Raw genomic sequence first — 17,600 nt, 5'->3', positions numbered from 1 at the left:
ATTTCCCAGCATTCCCTTGGCAGCTATCAACAGGAAAGGGAGGGGTAGGGAGTGAGGTAGCTGAGCCATGCTGCAGCTTGCTGTGAGTCAAATGGGGTGGCACTATGAATGGGGAAGAAGTGTGCCCAAGGAGTAGGCTTTGGCCCAGATATCCCCTTCAGTAGACTTCTCCAGACTGGATTAGGGATACTGGTGTGAACTCACCTTGCAGCCCCCAAAGAAGGAATTGGGTGGACTAAATGGACAGTGCCCCTCTCTATCTGAAGCCTAGCAAGGGAGGTACGTGGATCCCACTAGAATTTAAAATGAAAAGTAAGGGAGGGGAGGCTCTGGACCTGGGCAGCTTTAGATACAGTACCAGGCACTTAGGAGGATTTCCACTTCTGAGCCATGGAAGCAGAAATTGACTTTTCCTTTCCAGATATAGCTAATATTCAGAAAGGGAATCTAGCATCTGCCTTCCAGATCTGAACACCTCAAAATTCAGGAGTGCTCAAGCTCAGTTCGGGCTGCTGTTACTTTATTTCTCCCAAATCAAATATACTGATCCACTGTAACTTGCTGTAGAAAAAGTAGGTTAAAATTGAGCAAAAAAATGCTTCCCAATGGTTTTTAGGACTGGAATTGCTATTTTCAACAGCCATTGCCTTTTTTTTTTTTTTAGTTTTATTTGTTTAAAAGGAAGACAGTAATATTGCATTGGCAAATTCCCCATAGAAAGAAAGAGTGGAACAAAAGAATAATAAAGGCACCTCAACTTTTCCTCATTTATGTAGGACAGCCTTATAATATGCATCCAGATATCCTCCAATCACACAAGCTGAAAATTGTTCTACTTTACTGCAGTTCTGTAACCATGTGGGAACCAAACCTGTCTGTGTTCTGTGCACATCCAAAATTCCTGCTGAATGACCCGCCCTGGGAGAGAGTTACCAGTGACCCAGGGCTGGGACAGCAGGAGGGTGCAGGTTGGGGTGAGAGCCCAGGGCTGGAGCTGCAGGGGGATGGGGGGAGGGCACTGGTAGGGGGGAAAGGAGGGAGCCCAGTGCTTGGGTGGCAGGGGGTGTGGGTGGTGGTGGTGGTGAGAACCCAGGGCTGGGGCAGCAGGGGAGTGCGGGGGGGGGGGGGGGGGGGAGACCAGGGCTGGGGTGGAGGGCAGCCAAAATTTTTTTTTGCTTGGGGCAGCAAAAAACCTAGAGCCGGCCCTGGACATGCATAAACTTAATCATCCTTAGACTATAAGATCTTTGGGTCAGGGACTGAATCGTATTTATGTCTGTAGAGTACATAGTGCATATAAATATCTCCATTTTAACCATGCCCCAGACCTTGCCTGCAAGGCCCTCGTGTCAAGCCCAAATCCCATCTAATTGATACAAGACAGACAGAGCTTATCTTCTCTGCTCTACACATCTTCCTGGACGGGAGCACTAGAGATTGAATCATTCAATGCCTCCTCATCACGGCAGTCTGCATTGCCTTCCCATCACTGCATCTTTACCAAAAAAGGAAAACCAATCACTTCTCACTCGTTGAAGAAACAATGCTGTGCAGCTCCATCACTTCTAAATTGACTAGCAGATGTTATAAACTACTAAGAGATGATTATCCAACATATTGCCTCAGTGGTATGGGGAAACTGCAAAATGAAAAGTAAATTGAAATTACCGCTGAAGAATAGAACCAGGTCACATCCAACATGTATAAAGCATCCACCTGTAACAAAATAACCCCCATAACAACTGCATGAGGAACACAAAGGATTGATTTGTCCTAAATTATACACCAGAATAGCTATGTTTAAATGTCCCAAATGCCATACAGCAGAAACATCAGCTTGCCCTGTAATGTGAGAATTACCTGCAATACAAAAAAAATATGGAAACATATTAGCAGAATAAGAAGAGAAAAGTACAATGTATCAGTTATGGAATCCTTAAAAGAAACTGCTTAGAAACCCTTAAAATATTGGCTTAAACTCAATGTATAAACATGCTGAGTTGTTATGCAGATAGTTAATATTATGATTCTTGATTATTGGATTGAACAAGAAACATGGTGTTTATGCCTAAATGGAAAAAATAATCTATTAACTCTGACAAGGCCAGGTACTTGGCGTCCCCTTTTGGATGTCATGGACACTTATGCATTCCCAAATGCCCAGACTGTTCTCCCACTCAGATTTATATGGGTAAGCTCTCATTTTAATTGATACCTGCATTTGCCGATAACATGTTGTTCATTTTATATTTGTACTGAAATTCCAATTTAAACACAATTTGGGAATGTGTGTGGGGAGAGCCCACTGCCAGCGCTTACTAGTTTCCGAACATGGGACTGAATTTAATGCTTGTGAAAGATGTCCTCTAACTTCAAAGTGTGTTTATGATCAGAGAGCTGACAGTATAAATAGTATTTTAGAACTACACATACATGCTCCCTGTGGGTTAAGTTTTCAAAAGCGTGTAGGTGAGTTTTTTGCCCAGGTACTTGATGTAATGGAACTCAGCTACATGATGATCCACTGATACATTATTTCATTTCCTGTTTTTTTTAAAAATCTGTTGATTATTTACATGCTTTCTGGAAGGAATGTAGAAGCAGCATCATTTTCCCTTCATATCTGATAGGCATGCCCAGAGGTGGCTGACTTCTGTGCAAGTCTTCTACTTTATCTTTGAGATGGGTGTATACAGACTGCCCCTCTAAATTCTGGAGTCCCTACCTATGAAATGCTCTGGACTAATTTCACACTTCCTGAGAGCAATGAAGTGATATTTGGCCAAACACTGGAAAAAGAAAGAGACTTCTAATGACACTGCTTGGTTTAAATGGATATTAGGGGAGGGGGAACCTTCACAAATCAGAAAATAGATAACACAGTTTAGCTCTTTTCTAGAATATGAAGAAATCAACCCTCACACACCACCATTTGTGTTTTGCTAGCAGGAAACTATTAACTAGTTCTGCTTAGAATAGCATTGGTAGGTTACTGCTGTTTGAAATAAGCCTCTTGTGGGAAAAAGTTATGAACGATCCAAATGTTGCCATTACATGCAAAGTAACAACTCCTCTGCCTTTGGTTATTAAAAACCCTATTGCAGAGATGATTATTGCATTTGTAGCAAACCTTTGTTTCTCTGTGAAGTTCAAAAAACAAATTGTTATTTCCATGGGTAATTTTATTCCCACGGGACACTCTCTTCTGATCCTTCTAAAGCTCTTCCTTCTTTTAAGCCAAAGTCATAGAAGCATTTTAACAGATAAAACATGAAAGCTTTCAGTAATTACATATATTCACACATATAAAGGGTCGACTAAGCAATTTGAATTGCTTAGTCGATCCTTTCATCCGTCTAAATTTGCCTGGACAATGAAAGTTGCCAAACCATTTTCCATTGAAAATGATAAATGATGAGCTATGTCATAGCTCCTCCCACTCTCCCCCCATTTTGTGGGGATGATTTCTAAACGATACTGTATGTACATTTAGTACTATATAGCAATATCTGCTTACATATACTGTATTGCACAGGCTAATTCCCAATGATTGGGAAGTTATACAATTATAACTAATATTTTCTACAGTGAATTCATTTCTTGTGAAAGTTCTAACTCAGCAGCCTTAGTAAACTGCATGCCTCTATTTATTCATAGCACACACACGGCATGGACAACCACAGTACACGTTTCTTCAGATTTGTGTGTATCATGTTCTGGAAGGGCCACCTCTAAGACTGAAAAGATAACTTAGTCTCCATCCCTTCCATGCTTGAGACTACTAGGAGTAGTCTCAAATAATGAGTAGTAGTCTCAGTAATGAGGCAATTTTTATATAAATGGTGTGATAAATGAACGGGGGGGGGGGGGGTGGGGGGGAGTGTAGCTTCCTTTTATGAACACCCAGCCAAGCCAGTTAGCTATAAAATCCCTCTTAGTAGTTGTTCTCTACTTGCTTTACCTGTAAAGGGTTAAAAAGTCTCCTTGCATAGGTAAAAGGAAAGGAGTGGGCACCTGACCAAAAGAGCCAATGGGAAGGCTAAAACTTTTTAAAATTGGGAAAAAACTTCCCCTTTGTCTGTCTGTGTTGCTCTCCTGGAGAGAAGGGACAGAGCAGCTATACTGTAGGAAGCTTGGGCCAGGTATGAAAAGTCATCAGATTATACCTAGAAACTACTCACTTGAAACCCCCAGATATGTAAGTAGATCGGGAAATGTCTAGGAAGAGGCAATTACGTTTATCTTGTTTATTTCTTCATGGCTTGTGGACCCCTCTGTGCTAACCCCAAATGTTTTTGTTTTGCTTGTAACTTTTAAGCTGGGCCTCAAGAAAGCGATTTTGACTCTTAATTTTTGTATTTGCTCTTTTTAAATCTAACAATGGCCTAAGTTTTCAAATGTATTTTCTTTCTTTTTGTTTTTAATAAAATTAACCTTTTTAAGAACAGGATTGGATTTTATGTCCTAAGAGGTTTGTGCACATGTTGTTTAATTAGCTGGTTTTCTTTATCAGCTCTTCCCCAGAGGGGGCTGAAAGGGCTTGAGGCTACCCAACCGGAAGGAATTCCCAATTGCGCCTTCCTGGGTTCTCAAAGGGGTTTTGGGTGGTGGCAGCATCTACCCATCCAAGGTCAGAGAAAAGCTGTAACCTTGGGAGTTTAATCCAAGCCTGGAGTAGCCAGTATTAATTTTTAGGGTCCTTGCGCCCCCCTCTTCTGAACTCAAAGTGCCAGAATTAGGAATCAGCCTTGACAAAGTGCCAGAATTAGGAATCAGCCTTNTCAAAGTGCCAGAATTAGGAATCAGCCTTGACAAAGTGCCAGAATTAGGAATCAGCCTTCACTGCAATGCTGGCTTAGGATGTTTTCCAGTAGCTGGAAACTGGGTGCCTCTGCCTGTTTGCAAAGAGGAATCCAGCTTTAAAAGTATACTGAACATAAAAACGGCCGTACTGGGTCAGACCAAAGGTCCATCTAGCCCAGTATCCTGTCTTCTTACAGTGGCCAATGCCAGGTGCCCCAGAGGGAATGAACAGAACATGTAATCATCAGGTGATCCATTCCCAGTTGCTCATTCCCAGCTTCTGGCAAACAGAGGTTAGGGACACCATCACTGTCCATCGCAGATAATAGCCATTGCTGGACCTATCCTCCGTGAACTCACTGTTTATATATGTATATTTACAGCTAAAATTAAAAAGTCCTCCCGGACTCCCAATGCAATGGATGCTAGAGCAACATCTCTGGCATGTGTTGTCAAGGAGCAGCATATGCTCTCCTCACGGAGCCCAGCTGGGATGAAGAGGGGAACTTGCCCCAACACTGCTCCTCCCTGCCTCCTTTGGCACTGCTTGGCAGAAGCTATCCTTGCACTCTAGGAGTACAAGGACTGTGTGAGTCTGTATGTGTGATTGCATCTGTGGCACAACAGAGGAGGGATTTTTGCAATCTTTCCCCCATTTGCAAATAGCCAGACTTGAAGAACCCAGCGACAGACTCACTTTCATCCTCCTTGCACCTGGCTGGGGCTGTAACTCTTCATTACAAAAGGTACCTTTGTTAATTGTTCAAATCTGAGATAACTTGCAAAGTGGTTATTTCTAGTGTATTTTCACCATCAAGAAAACAATAGGACTTGTGAATTGAATGAACTCTCTTGCAAGAGGAGGTAAGCAGACAGTTCTTTTTAAAGGTTTATTACAGGTTGGGAAAGCAATTCTTACTCACTGAATTTATTTTTTTACCACTGGTGCTGGAACAATTTTCATAGTGGGGGTGCTGAAGGCAGAAACCATGTATTTAGGTTGTTATTGCTACTTCAAGCCAGTACCCCTAGTTCCAGCACCTATGCTTTTTACAGAAAGAGGTACTTTGACATGTGATATTTTTCCTAAGTCACTGTATTGACTTTACTGTAGGAGGATGTTATGGTAATTCAGAATCCAGCTCATTTCTATTGTTCGGTGCTTAAATCGTTAGCTGCATTTGTTCTGCTGCCCTCCAGTGTTTGTAACAGCAACCCATCTAACACAACACAGAGCTGCATCGGACTAGCTAACCTTCCCAAGCCTGGCTAAATTACTGTGGGGAACGTTTTTAACTTAATAATTTTATTGGCTAAAGAGCTGACAATTATTATTTCACATTCGTTCCTATCTGAGCACCTGAAATACTGTGGAGAAGTTCTGGTTTCCCTCCCACAGCATTCAGCAGAGATAAAGGGACTACGGAGAAGGGCATTAAAGCTGATACATGAATTGGAGGTTATACATTTGAGGATGGAAGCAGAAGGCCAGATGTTGCCCCACAAGGAGGCCTCTTTGCACCACTCCCATGGTGCAAAGACTCTGTAAAACTACCCTAAACAGGCAGCCGGGGTCTCCATCAGTTACAGAGCTTGCACTCAGGATGTGTCATGGGACAGAACCTGATATTGCTAGATCCATGCTCTAAATTACGACAGGCACCACCTCAGTTTCTGGCTACCTGAGGGAATCAGCCACCTTTACCACCTCCCCTTCTTGGGTTTTGGGCTAAGCAAGACTTAGGTATATCTTAAGATCAGGCCCAGAATGTATGTAGTCTGGCAGGAGGGCAGGGGCAAGTCTGATGGCTGGAGTGGGAGAACAGAACATAGTCGAACCGTGTCCTGTAAAGACTTTAATGGAAGGGTATTAGGGCCTGATCCTGCACACTCTCTCAGACAACCAATCTTTGTGGAAATAGGACCATTGAAGTCAACAGGACATCTGACATGGGTAGAGACAACCTTGTGACTAAGTTTCCAGGGTCATACCCTTTATTTGTTTAAAAAAAATCATCATGTAATAATAGCTGAAGCTAGGGAATTGTAGGCTGGACATTAAGAAACAAGTGGATTGAGGGAGGCAGGAACAAAAAACACACACACACACACACACACACACACACACACACACACACACACACAAAAAAAACCCCAAACCAAAACTCAAAGACACAAGGGAGGTTTAAGGCACCAGACCTGGAAATGAAGTATTCAGGAGACCTATACAAGGCAAGAGGCTGGACTAGATGAACCAAGTCATTTCTGGCTTCCACTATTTGTAATTAAAGCAAAATATAACAATAAAGAAAAAGCCACTATGAAATCTGCTAAGGAAAAACAAACAAACAAACAAACAACAAAAAGTATCCCATCCTCAACAAAGGCCAAACAGGGATTCAGAAACAGAATGCCAAAAAGAAACCCAAGTAACTCAGCCAGATATTGATTCTGATTTAACGCAATAGTTAGCCCAGGGGTCAGCAGCCTTTCAGAAGTGGTTTGCTGAGTCTTCATTTATTCACTGTAATTTAAGGTTTCACGTGCCAGTAATACATTTTAACGTTTTTAGAAGGTCTCTTTCTATAAATCTATAATATATAACTAAACTATTGTTGCAAAGTAAATAAGGTTTTTAAAATGTTTAAGAAGCTTCATTTAAAATTAAATTAAAATGCAGAGCCCCCCAGACCGGTGGCCAGGACCTGGGCAGTGTGAGTGCCACTGAAAATCAGCTTGCGTGCCGCCTTTGGCACACTTGCCATAGGTTGTCTACCCCTGGCTTAGCCTGAAACTCTAGATACTTAAAAGATACGAATAATAGCACAAGTACAAGGAAAGTGAAGCTGCAGTTCCAGAACTAATTTCATAGCAATTTGAAGAAAGGATAGTCCTCTCAGAGCAATCAGAAACAGTTCAAACTTCAGAGTCTCCTGAAAAAAAATCTCCAAGGGCATGAAGGACAGAGGTTATAACAGGGACCCGCAGCAGTGCCGCGTGACGCCTACCAAAGAACCAGAGAGGCAAACGGACGCTTCAGGTCAGAGCCCCAGACGTGCCGCTTCTATGATGAGCTACATGCCATTCTAGGGGGTGCCCCTACAACTACCCCACCCCTGTGCTTCTCTCCTGCCCCACCCCTCCTGGGCTACCTTGGCAGTTATACCCCAATTTGTGTGATGAATTAATAAAGAATGCAAGAATTTGAAACAACAATGACTTTATTGCCTCTGCAAGCGGAGATCAAAGGGGGGAGGAGAGGGTGGTTGGCTTACAGGGAAGTAGAGGGAACCAAGGGGGCGGGTTTTCATCAAGGATAAACAAACAACTTTCACACTGTAGTCTGGCCAGTCATGAAACTGGTTTTCAAAGCTTCTCTGATGCACAGCGCACCCTGCTGTGCTCTTCTAACCGCCCTGGTGTCTGGCTGCGCGTAATCAGCGGCCAGGCGATTTGCCTCAACTTCCCACCCTGCCATAAACATTTCCCCCTTACTCTCACAGATATTGTGGAGCACACAGCAAGCAGTAATAACAATGGGAATATTGGTTAGACCTCAGTGAAACTGAGTCAGTAAACTGCACCAGCGAGCTTTTAAACGTCCAAAGGCACATTCTACCACCATTCTGCACTTGCTCAGCCTATAGTCGAACTGCTCCTTACTACTGTCCAGGCTTCATGAGCCATGGGAGCAAAGGGTAGGCTGGGGTATGTGCGACTGCGCAGTGCTGCCGACTAGGAGAGCAGCCTGAGGCAGAAGCCTCCAGCTGGCATGATATTCCAGGCAGGACTGAATCTCCATTAGATGATACTTAAAGAAGAGAATGACCTGGAGTCATTCCCATTTTTGTCCAGGAGCCCCCAACCGACCTCACTAAGGCCGGCCAGGAGCACCCATGTCTGCCCAGGCGCCCCCGACCAACCTAACCGAGGTCGGCCAGGAGCACCCACAGGACGACGATGACGGCTAGCAGTTGTATTGTACCATCTGCCATCCACAAGGCAAGACAAGGGGATGCTGCTGTGTAGCACTGCAGTATTGCGTCTGCCAGCAGCACCCAGGAGATATACGGTGACAGTGTGCTGAGCGAGCTCCATGCTTGCCGTGGTATGTCGTCTGCACTGGTAACCCAGGAAAAAAGACGAGAAACGATTTTTTGCCATTGCTTTCACGGAGGGAGGGAGGAAGGGGGGCCTGACGACAGAACCACCTGCAACAATGTTTTTGCCCCATCAAGCACTGGGACCTCAACCCAGAATTCCAGTGGGTGGCGGAGACTGCGGGAAAGCTACCACAGTGCAATGCTCCAAAATTCGATGCTAGCCTCGGTACTGTGGACGCACACCGCCAACTTATTGCACTTAGTGGGGACACACACAATCGACTGTATCAAATTGATTTCTAAAAAAATAGACTTCTATTAAATCAAGCTAATTTCGTAGTGTTGACATACCCTAAGGGTACATCTATGTTACAGCTGGCTGTATGAATGGCAGTTCACGTAGATGTAACTGTACTAGCTAGCTGTACAGCTAGTGAAGATGCTGCAACATGGGCTTCGGTATTGGCTGCACAAGCCCACCAGACCCCTGGGGTACATACTCACTTCGGTATATCTACATGAGCTGCAAATCAGACCCATGGATGCAGTGTGTAGACACACTCTTTTGTGTCTGCTTTTAGGGTAAGAAAAGAAAAACCCAATGCCAACAGCTTTCCCAGTGACAGTATCCAAGAAGTTTCATTACTGAGACACAGGAGGCTGGATTATTTGGCTGCAAGATTTCCATGGTGCGAGTAAGAGATGTACTGTAGAAATTATGGGTTTGCTGCAGGAATTACTGAGTGAAGTTCTATACAGGAGGCCAAACTAGATGATCACAGGTGATTCTGGCCTTGAAAGTCTTAGAAGCTATTATGTTGTCATGTCTCAATAGACTATACAAGAATTTCATTGATTTTTTAAAAAGAACAGGAGTACTTGTGGCACCTTAGAGACTAACAAATTTATTAGAGCATAAGCTTTCATAGATTACAGCCCACTTCTTCGGATGCATATAGAGCTTATGCTCTAATAAATTTGTTAGTCTCTAAGATGCCACAAGTACTCCTGTTCTTTTTGTGGATACAGACTAACACGGCTGCTACTCTGAAACCATTGATTTTTTAGCAAGTGGAAGTGGCAGGAATGAAATGCTGGTGACACTTCTCTAGACTGGGGAAGCAATAATTAAAGAGAGGTGAAATCCTTAATGCTTACCTTGGACCTAACCTCTCTGCCATTAAAGCCAACCAGCATATTTCCACTGAATTTAGAGAGCATGGGATCAGGCATTTTATGGAAAGTGGTGGGGGTAGGAAAGCAGCCGGAGGAGAATAATGCAAAAGCAAAGGAATGTTATTTACTCAGCATTTAAAACAATAACCCAATATGTGACTGGGAGCTCTGCAGAACAATAAAAATGTATTTTTCAGACGCATAAAGAATTGCAAGAGATATACACCATAACAATTCTAAAAGTCAACCGTTTTCAAGACAAAAGGTCAACTCTTTAGTACGTCTGTAGAATCTTTCCGATGACCTTGATGTTTGGCTGCTACAGCAAACACCATCACCACTATTGCATATCTGCCTTTCTAGAGGATATTTCCTTGGAATGCTGATGAGACTACTGGAAATGAGAATGCCTGAAAATGGGTTGAAAAGGTTCTCTAAACACGTCATCTCTGACCAGTGTACTATTACATAGAAAACTACATGCGGCCGTTACTAGATTAATTATAACTAGATTTAATAATGAGGGTTCCACCCAGAGTTCTACCCTGCTTATTCTCTCACTCCTTTGCTGTTTTACCCATATTGCAATTATTTTTGAAGTACATACTTATAAACCTGAAACCCACACAGAGGCATGGTATGTTTCTGCTCTAATTTATGGCTTCTCTGTAATAAATAAAATGTTGTTTAATCATCTGCTCTAGGCACGCCTTAAAATCTGAAGAGCTTTCCCCTGAGTTTATATAGCGACAGTAGCCATGGCAGCTGTTCTTTTATTAGTTACTGCACAAGATGAAGCAGGTGGGGTGACTGGACTGTGTGGGAGGTGAAATTGCATGTAAATTTCTGCTTAAAACCCCCCTGTTTATTGGCAGAAAGTTATGGAAATTAGGATCAAAATATGGGCTTCTATTTCAATATAACAAGTCAAGAAGCAGCATCCCCAAGGCAAACAGGCATCCTAGGTGACTAGCTCTCTCTTGCACGGGGTCTCCCAGGGATCCAATGGCAGACCATCAACAGTTATCCTAGAGATGGGCCTGAACCAGCCCCTGTCCTCCCAAACCTGAACATCCATAAACTTTGGTGGTGTTGGGTTTGGAATTCAGACTTAGGTTTGGAGCCAAATTTTGTGGCTGGCCTCTATGATAGGCTGAACCAAGACTCCAGATTTGGACACTGAAACTTTTTTTGGGGGGAGGGGGCAGGAAAGAGGGTGGTGTTTGAAGTTTGTATTCAAATGTTGCTGTTCTAAGTTTGCTTTGATGCATAGGATTTGAGGCAATAAATCAGTTAAACTTGGCTACCTTGCTGCTATCTCGTAGCCCTTCTCCAACCTGTGCTTATCCCTAAACAGCTCATACACCGATCTTCTGTCCAAGGGATTACCATTACTTTGGCTCAAGCTTTACAGCCACCAGCCAATGCCCATCTACCAGCATTGAGTCATGTATTTAGCAACACCTGCTACCTCAGGTTAACTGGTAACTAATTCATCTTTTTCTCTCTCCCACAGAATTTCAATCCTGGGTAATTAATTGAATCAGCATGCGCTCATGCATTTGACAAAGGATTTTTCATCCTTTTCCCAATACGACTTTCATAGTTAGGCACTAGAACAGTTTATACCACCTACCAGTAGTACTGACAGTAGAAGTGATTCCTTACTGAGACAGCGACTCATTCCATCCTAGTGAGGAAAATTGAGCCAAAACCACAGGAACTGGTGAATTATTCATGTTTTGGAAGGGTACAGAGCTTGTGGAAAGCATTCTCTAACCAAATTTTGAGGAGATGCCAGTAATTGAATTCATCCTTTCCAAATGCTAATTAGGAATACAGGAATTGAAGGTTTGGTTCTCTGTTCACAGCAGTACATTTCATGCTACTGCTACATCTCTTCAAACAAGCATGGAACTTAAATTTTTAGATTTTGGCCTTCTGGGGAGCTATGAGGCATTTCCAAATATAGCTGTCTGGTAAGGCTGGTAACACTAGGGCTAGGTCTACACTGGGGGGGGAAGGGGGGAAATGGATTTAAGATACGCAAATTCAACTACGCAAATTTCGACCTATTCGACTTACCCCGCTGTGAGGATGGCGGCAAATCGACCGCCACGGCTCCCCCGTTGACAGCGCTTACTCCTCCTGACAAGGTGGGAGTATGCGCATCAATTCGGGGATCGATTTATCCGTCTAGATGAGACGCGATAAATCGATCCCCGAGAGATCGATTTCTACCCGCCGATCCGGGCGGGTAGTGTAGACTAGCCCTAGAGCATATCGTGACAACACTTTGGGAGGGAGAGACAATATGGATAAGCACTGCTGTTCCTGGTAATGATTAGTAATGGTAAAGAACTGCTGCCACCTAGAGGCTATGAAGCACCGTTTTCTCCTGTAATGAATGGAGAAAGTTGACTGTATGAAAGGCAACCAGTCTGTTTAAACCAAGTTTCAGGTGGCTCCTTCTCCCTAAGTGAAGCTTATCAGTCCAAGTTCATTTAGCACAGAAGTGCTGTTTTTAGATAAAAACCCAGCCAAAATGTTTCTGTGCTATCCTGCAATATTCACTCGCAGATCAAGTGATGCATCCCTGAAGAGAACTATTTTGTTTATGTGCCTAGAATTAAACTGGGAGTCTAAATAACAATACTATATAAAACAAGTCAAACATAAAATGTTCAGATGATTCTGCATGATACGCAAGCCTGAACTTGGACTCTCTGGAGTCTGTCAGCCAGTCACCGGCATAAAGATCACTTCTCATGATCTCTAGTGAAGAGATAATAGGATGGGAGGGATGAAATACAGCTTAATCTTGGAGGCTAAAGAGAGTCTTCAACTAAGAGGGTCAGGAATCACACCTCTGCACACACCAACCAACACAGCTATACTAACAAGAATGTATAGTGTAGACATGGCCTGAGTCTCCCATTCTGCTGGAACAGAAAAAAAGGTTCATCATGATCAGTGATGAGACAATATAAAGCTCAGTGGGGACAGAACTTAGATCTACTGCTCAGAAATCCAGGATCTCGATCACTTGAGCTAAATGAGAAAAAGGAATAAGTCTAAATGAATTTCTAGCAAACTGGAAAAGCTTGAGAGACTGGAGGGAATGTATTTCTTCTAAACGCTGAAGCATCTTTAGAAGCAAAGAAAAGATGGGGATATAGCAGTTCCCAGTGAGAAGGCATCTAAATTTAAATTAATGGAGATATCCCATCTCCTAGAACTGGAAGGGACCTTGAAAGGTCATCAAGTCCAGCCCCCTGCCTTCACTAGCAGGACTAAGTACTGATTTTGCCCCAGATCCCTAAGTGGCCCCCTCAAGGATTGAACTCACAACCCTGGGTTTAGCAGGCCAATGCTCAAACCACTGAGATATCCCACCCTTCAAGAGAGCTTTTCCTGCCTTGTCATGGTACTTCTAAAGAGCAAAGAACTGTGCCATTGGTATGCATCAAAGAAACATTTCCCAAAGAAAGAGTCCTAGAATTACTTGCTGGCCAAGGCTTCCCGGTATTTATATCCTAGAGCGTGTAGTGTCCTTGTATGACTTTAGTTGTTATATACTATGACTATTCTTATCTCTATTGTGGCTGAAAACATGGTTTAGGCGTTTCAGACCTACAACACCCAGGAAGAAGAGATTAATAAATATCGAATAAAGCCAGAAAGAGAACTAGTATGAAAAATACGTCTTTCACTGTTATGTTAAACAGTTAAAATAAGGGAAAAAGGGGCAAAATGACCCTCTGAAAATTTGCTGTAGCTGTGTTGGTCCCAGAATACTAAAGTAGTAATATTGGAAGTTGGTTCAATAAATGACATTACCTCACCCACCTTGTCTCTCTGAAAATTTATCAGATATTTCATGCCAGGGAAACTGCACCCTTCTCCACATTCTGAAGCTGTAGATCTTATTTTCATTCAGATGTCAGACAATACAGGTTGTACAAGAGCTGTTCAAGGGTGAAAAGAACAGAAATCATAAGAACAGCTATATTGGGTCATGCCAATGGTCCATCTAGCCCAGTATCCTGTCTTCCAAAAGTGGCCAATGCAAGTTGCTTCAGAGGGACAGGACAGAACAGAACAGGCAATCATCAAGTGATCCATCCCCTGTCATCCACTCCCACTTTCTGGCAAACAGAGGCTAAGGATACCCAGAGCATGGGGTTGCATCCCCGACCATCTTGGCTAATAGCCATTGATGGACCTATTCTCCATGAACGTAGCTAGTTCTTTTTGAACCCATTTATAGTTTTGGGCTTCACAACATTCCCTGTCATGCAGCATCTGCTGGGTCTCCTGAGGAGACAGGAACACTCTAGGATAGAAGGCGCAGACTTGAAATGCATAAAGATGGTGATTTCAAAGCAGGTTCCAGAATCCAACATTTTGCTTCCAATTGCTTACCAAGCTTCTTTATTAAATACTTAACCCCTTATCCAACACTTTCCATCCAAAGACCTTAAAAGCCAGCTACTAACTTTATTGAATTAGTCCTCCCGAGGCACCAGGTAGGTAAGTATCATTAACTCTATTTCACAGTTGGGGAAACTGATGTTAAAAGGAGAAATGACTTGCCCAAGGCCAGACAAGAAGTCAGGATCAGAACAGAGAATAGAATTTGGGAATCCTGGATCCTAATCCTGTTCTTTACCTACAAAAGGATATTTCTTTCAGACTATCATAATTTAATTGGTTTGGGAAAAGAATGATCTAGGGATATTAAATACTAAAAGATGATTAAATAGTTACCATGGAGATTTCAGTGTTCTAAACAGCATTATTTTCTTCTGATAGCCTACATGTACAAATTTGCATTTTCAAAAAGGCTTCATGCATCTGATTTAATTGATAAGTACCTTTGTTCTCAAATACCAATAGGCTGTCCCATCTACAGAGAAGTTATCAATTAAATATGTTAGTTATATAGAAACAAGACAATGGAGATTTTCTAAACAAGTATTAAATGCTCTCTCTTTTTTTAAAGACTATACAATGGGACAAACAAAATTCTGGCAGCTATTCTTCAGCTAGTGACATTAAAAATTAAGAAATGAAGGTCATTCAGGCTACAGAACAATATCAATGCCACTTAACATTATTTACCTGTATCTATTGTATTTCTAGGCCATTTGACACTTTGCTTTGTTTTAAAACAAAGAAGATTATTAAACCACTGGATTTACCACCCTCTAACTTCACAAGTACAAGCATCATCATTCCAGTTATGTTAAAATGTTTTAAGGGGCAAGGAAGGAACAAAAACCAAAGATTTGCCAGACAGGCCCATGTCCATCATCATTCCCTACGTAGTACTATCCCAAATCAGCTGTTTCCATTTCAAATACAACATGTTAAGCCATATGAGTACGAATAGTGACCTAAACAAGAAAACAGATTCATGACCTTAGAGCAGGGGTGGGCAAACTTTTTGGCCTGAGGGCCACGTCTGGGAATAGAAATTGTATGGTGGGCCATGAATACTCACAAAGTTGGGGTTGGGGTGCAGGAGGGGGCAGGGGCTCTGGTTGGGGGTGCGGGCTCTGGGGTGGGGCCAGAAATGAGGAATTCAGGGTGCAGGAGAGGGCTCCGGGCTAGGGCGGGGGATTGGAGTGCGGGGGGTGGGGTGAGGGCTCCGGCTAGGGGTGCAGGCTCTGGGGTGGGGCTGGGGATGAGGGGTTTGGGGTGCAGGAGGGTGCTCTGGGCTGTGATCGAGGGGTTTGGAGGGCAGGAAGGGGATCAGGGCTGGGGCAGGGAGTTGGGGCACAGGGAGAGGCTCAGGGGTGCAGGCCAGGCGGTGCTTACCTCAAATGGCTCCCAGAAGCAGCAGCATGTCCCTTCTCCGGCTCCTACATGGCGGTGCAGCCAGGCGGCTCTGTACGCTATCCCGTCCACAGGCACCGCCCCTGCAGCTCCCATTGGCGGTGATTCCCGGACAATGGGCAATGCGGGGGCGACGCTTGGGGTGGGGGCAGCATGCAGAGCTGCCTGGCCAGACGGGGGGCCACGCCGCAGCTTCCGGGAGCCGCGTGGAGCGGCCCCCGACCCTGCTCCCCCTGGCTGGAGCAGGGCCATGATACTGCTTCCGGGAGCCACATGGAGTGGCCCCTGACCCTGCTCCCTGGCTGGAGCTCTAAAGCAGGGAAAGCCCCAGACTCTGCTCCCCAGCAGGAATTCGAGGGCCGATTAAAACGGCTGGCGGGCCAAATCTGGCCCGCGGGCCGTAGATGGCCCACCCCTGCATTAGAGGCAAGAGAGATCAGAGCAGGAAGTTTGGATCTGTTGGATCACACTAGATCTCAAAGCTGAAAATAGAACCCAAGAGACCTGGCTCCACATTCCCTGCTCTACCTATCAAACCATACCAAAACCTGGGTTATAAATGGTAGTCCAGAGGACTGAGCACTATACCATGAAACCAACAACAGAGGTTCCTGTGGCACCTTTAAGACTCACAGAAGTATTGGGAGCATAAGCTTGCATCTGAATAAGTGAGGTTCTTACCCACGAAAGCTTATGCTCCCAATACTTCTGTTAGTCTTAAAGGTGCCACAGGACCCTTTGTTGCTTTTTACAGATTCAGACTAACACGGCTACCCCTCTGATACATGAAACCAACAGGCAGCTGAAGGAAGAATCCAACAAAAACAGAAAACAGTTTCCCTAATCCTATCCTAGGCTTCTTGCTGTTCACATTTGTTTTCAAACTAAAATGGTAACCAAGATCCCTTTCTATTTCATTCTAGGTTTGAGAAAATTCATCAATAAGAGCCATGCCATGAAAGAAGAAAAGTATCAAGGAAGGAATTAATCCCATTTCTCAGTTTTAAAAATATAGAATGGAGATTTTTACATTCAAAACAGTTCTTAAAAAGAAACAAGTCTCAGGACAATTCCCCAAAACAACCAAAAGCCACCTGAAGAGACTCTTCCTTATATCTCAAACGTATGAAAATAAATTCTCCTCTAAGCCTCACAGAGAAGTAAGTAGGACAAACCTACTGGAAATCCAACAGGACTCAAGTAAAAGCACAGACCTCTCTACTAGATCATTTCTTCTCTAACATCTAAACCTGGACATGGGGAGAAGGAAATAGGCTAGCTAATTCCCCATTTGGTTGACCTAGAAGAGCACAGATGCACCCATGACAGGCATTAAGGGATGCTGAAGATGCCTATCACCTCATCCTGATCCCAGTAACTTCAGCATCAACTGCAAGAGAGGAGAATGTGCTGTATTGCACCTCACTGCTGCAGCCCTTCCTCTTAAGTTGAAAGTAGAGGAGTTAAAAGCAAGAAAAGCCCAACAAAAATTGTGAGTTTCCTACAGGAAATGTACCACCATTGCCTGCTCCTATAAAGATTTTTTTTAGGGGTGTGGGGGGAACCAACAGCCCTGTAAGCACTAACAGGTCAGTCTCAACATATAGCCTGGCCTTGTTGATTATTCTGGCTTCTTTGTGAGGGAGCCAACCAATTAGCTTGTCTTCTGGAAGGCAT

The sequence above is a fragment of the Trachemys scripta genome, chromosome 2 (assembly GCF_013100865.1).
Source record: "Trachemys scripta elegans isolate TJP31775 chromosome 2, CAS_Tse_1.0, whole genome shotgun sequence".
Classification (NCBI taxonomy): domain Eukaryota; kingdom Metazoa; phylum Chordata; order Testudines; family Emydidae; genus Trachemys; species Trachemys scripta.
This window is presented reverse-complemented; position numbering follows the sequence as displayed.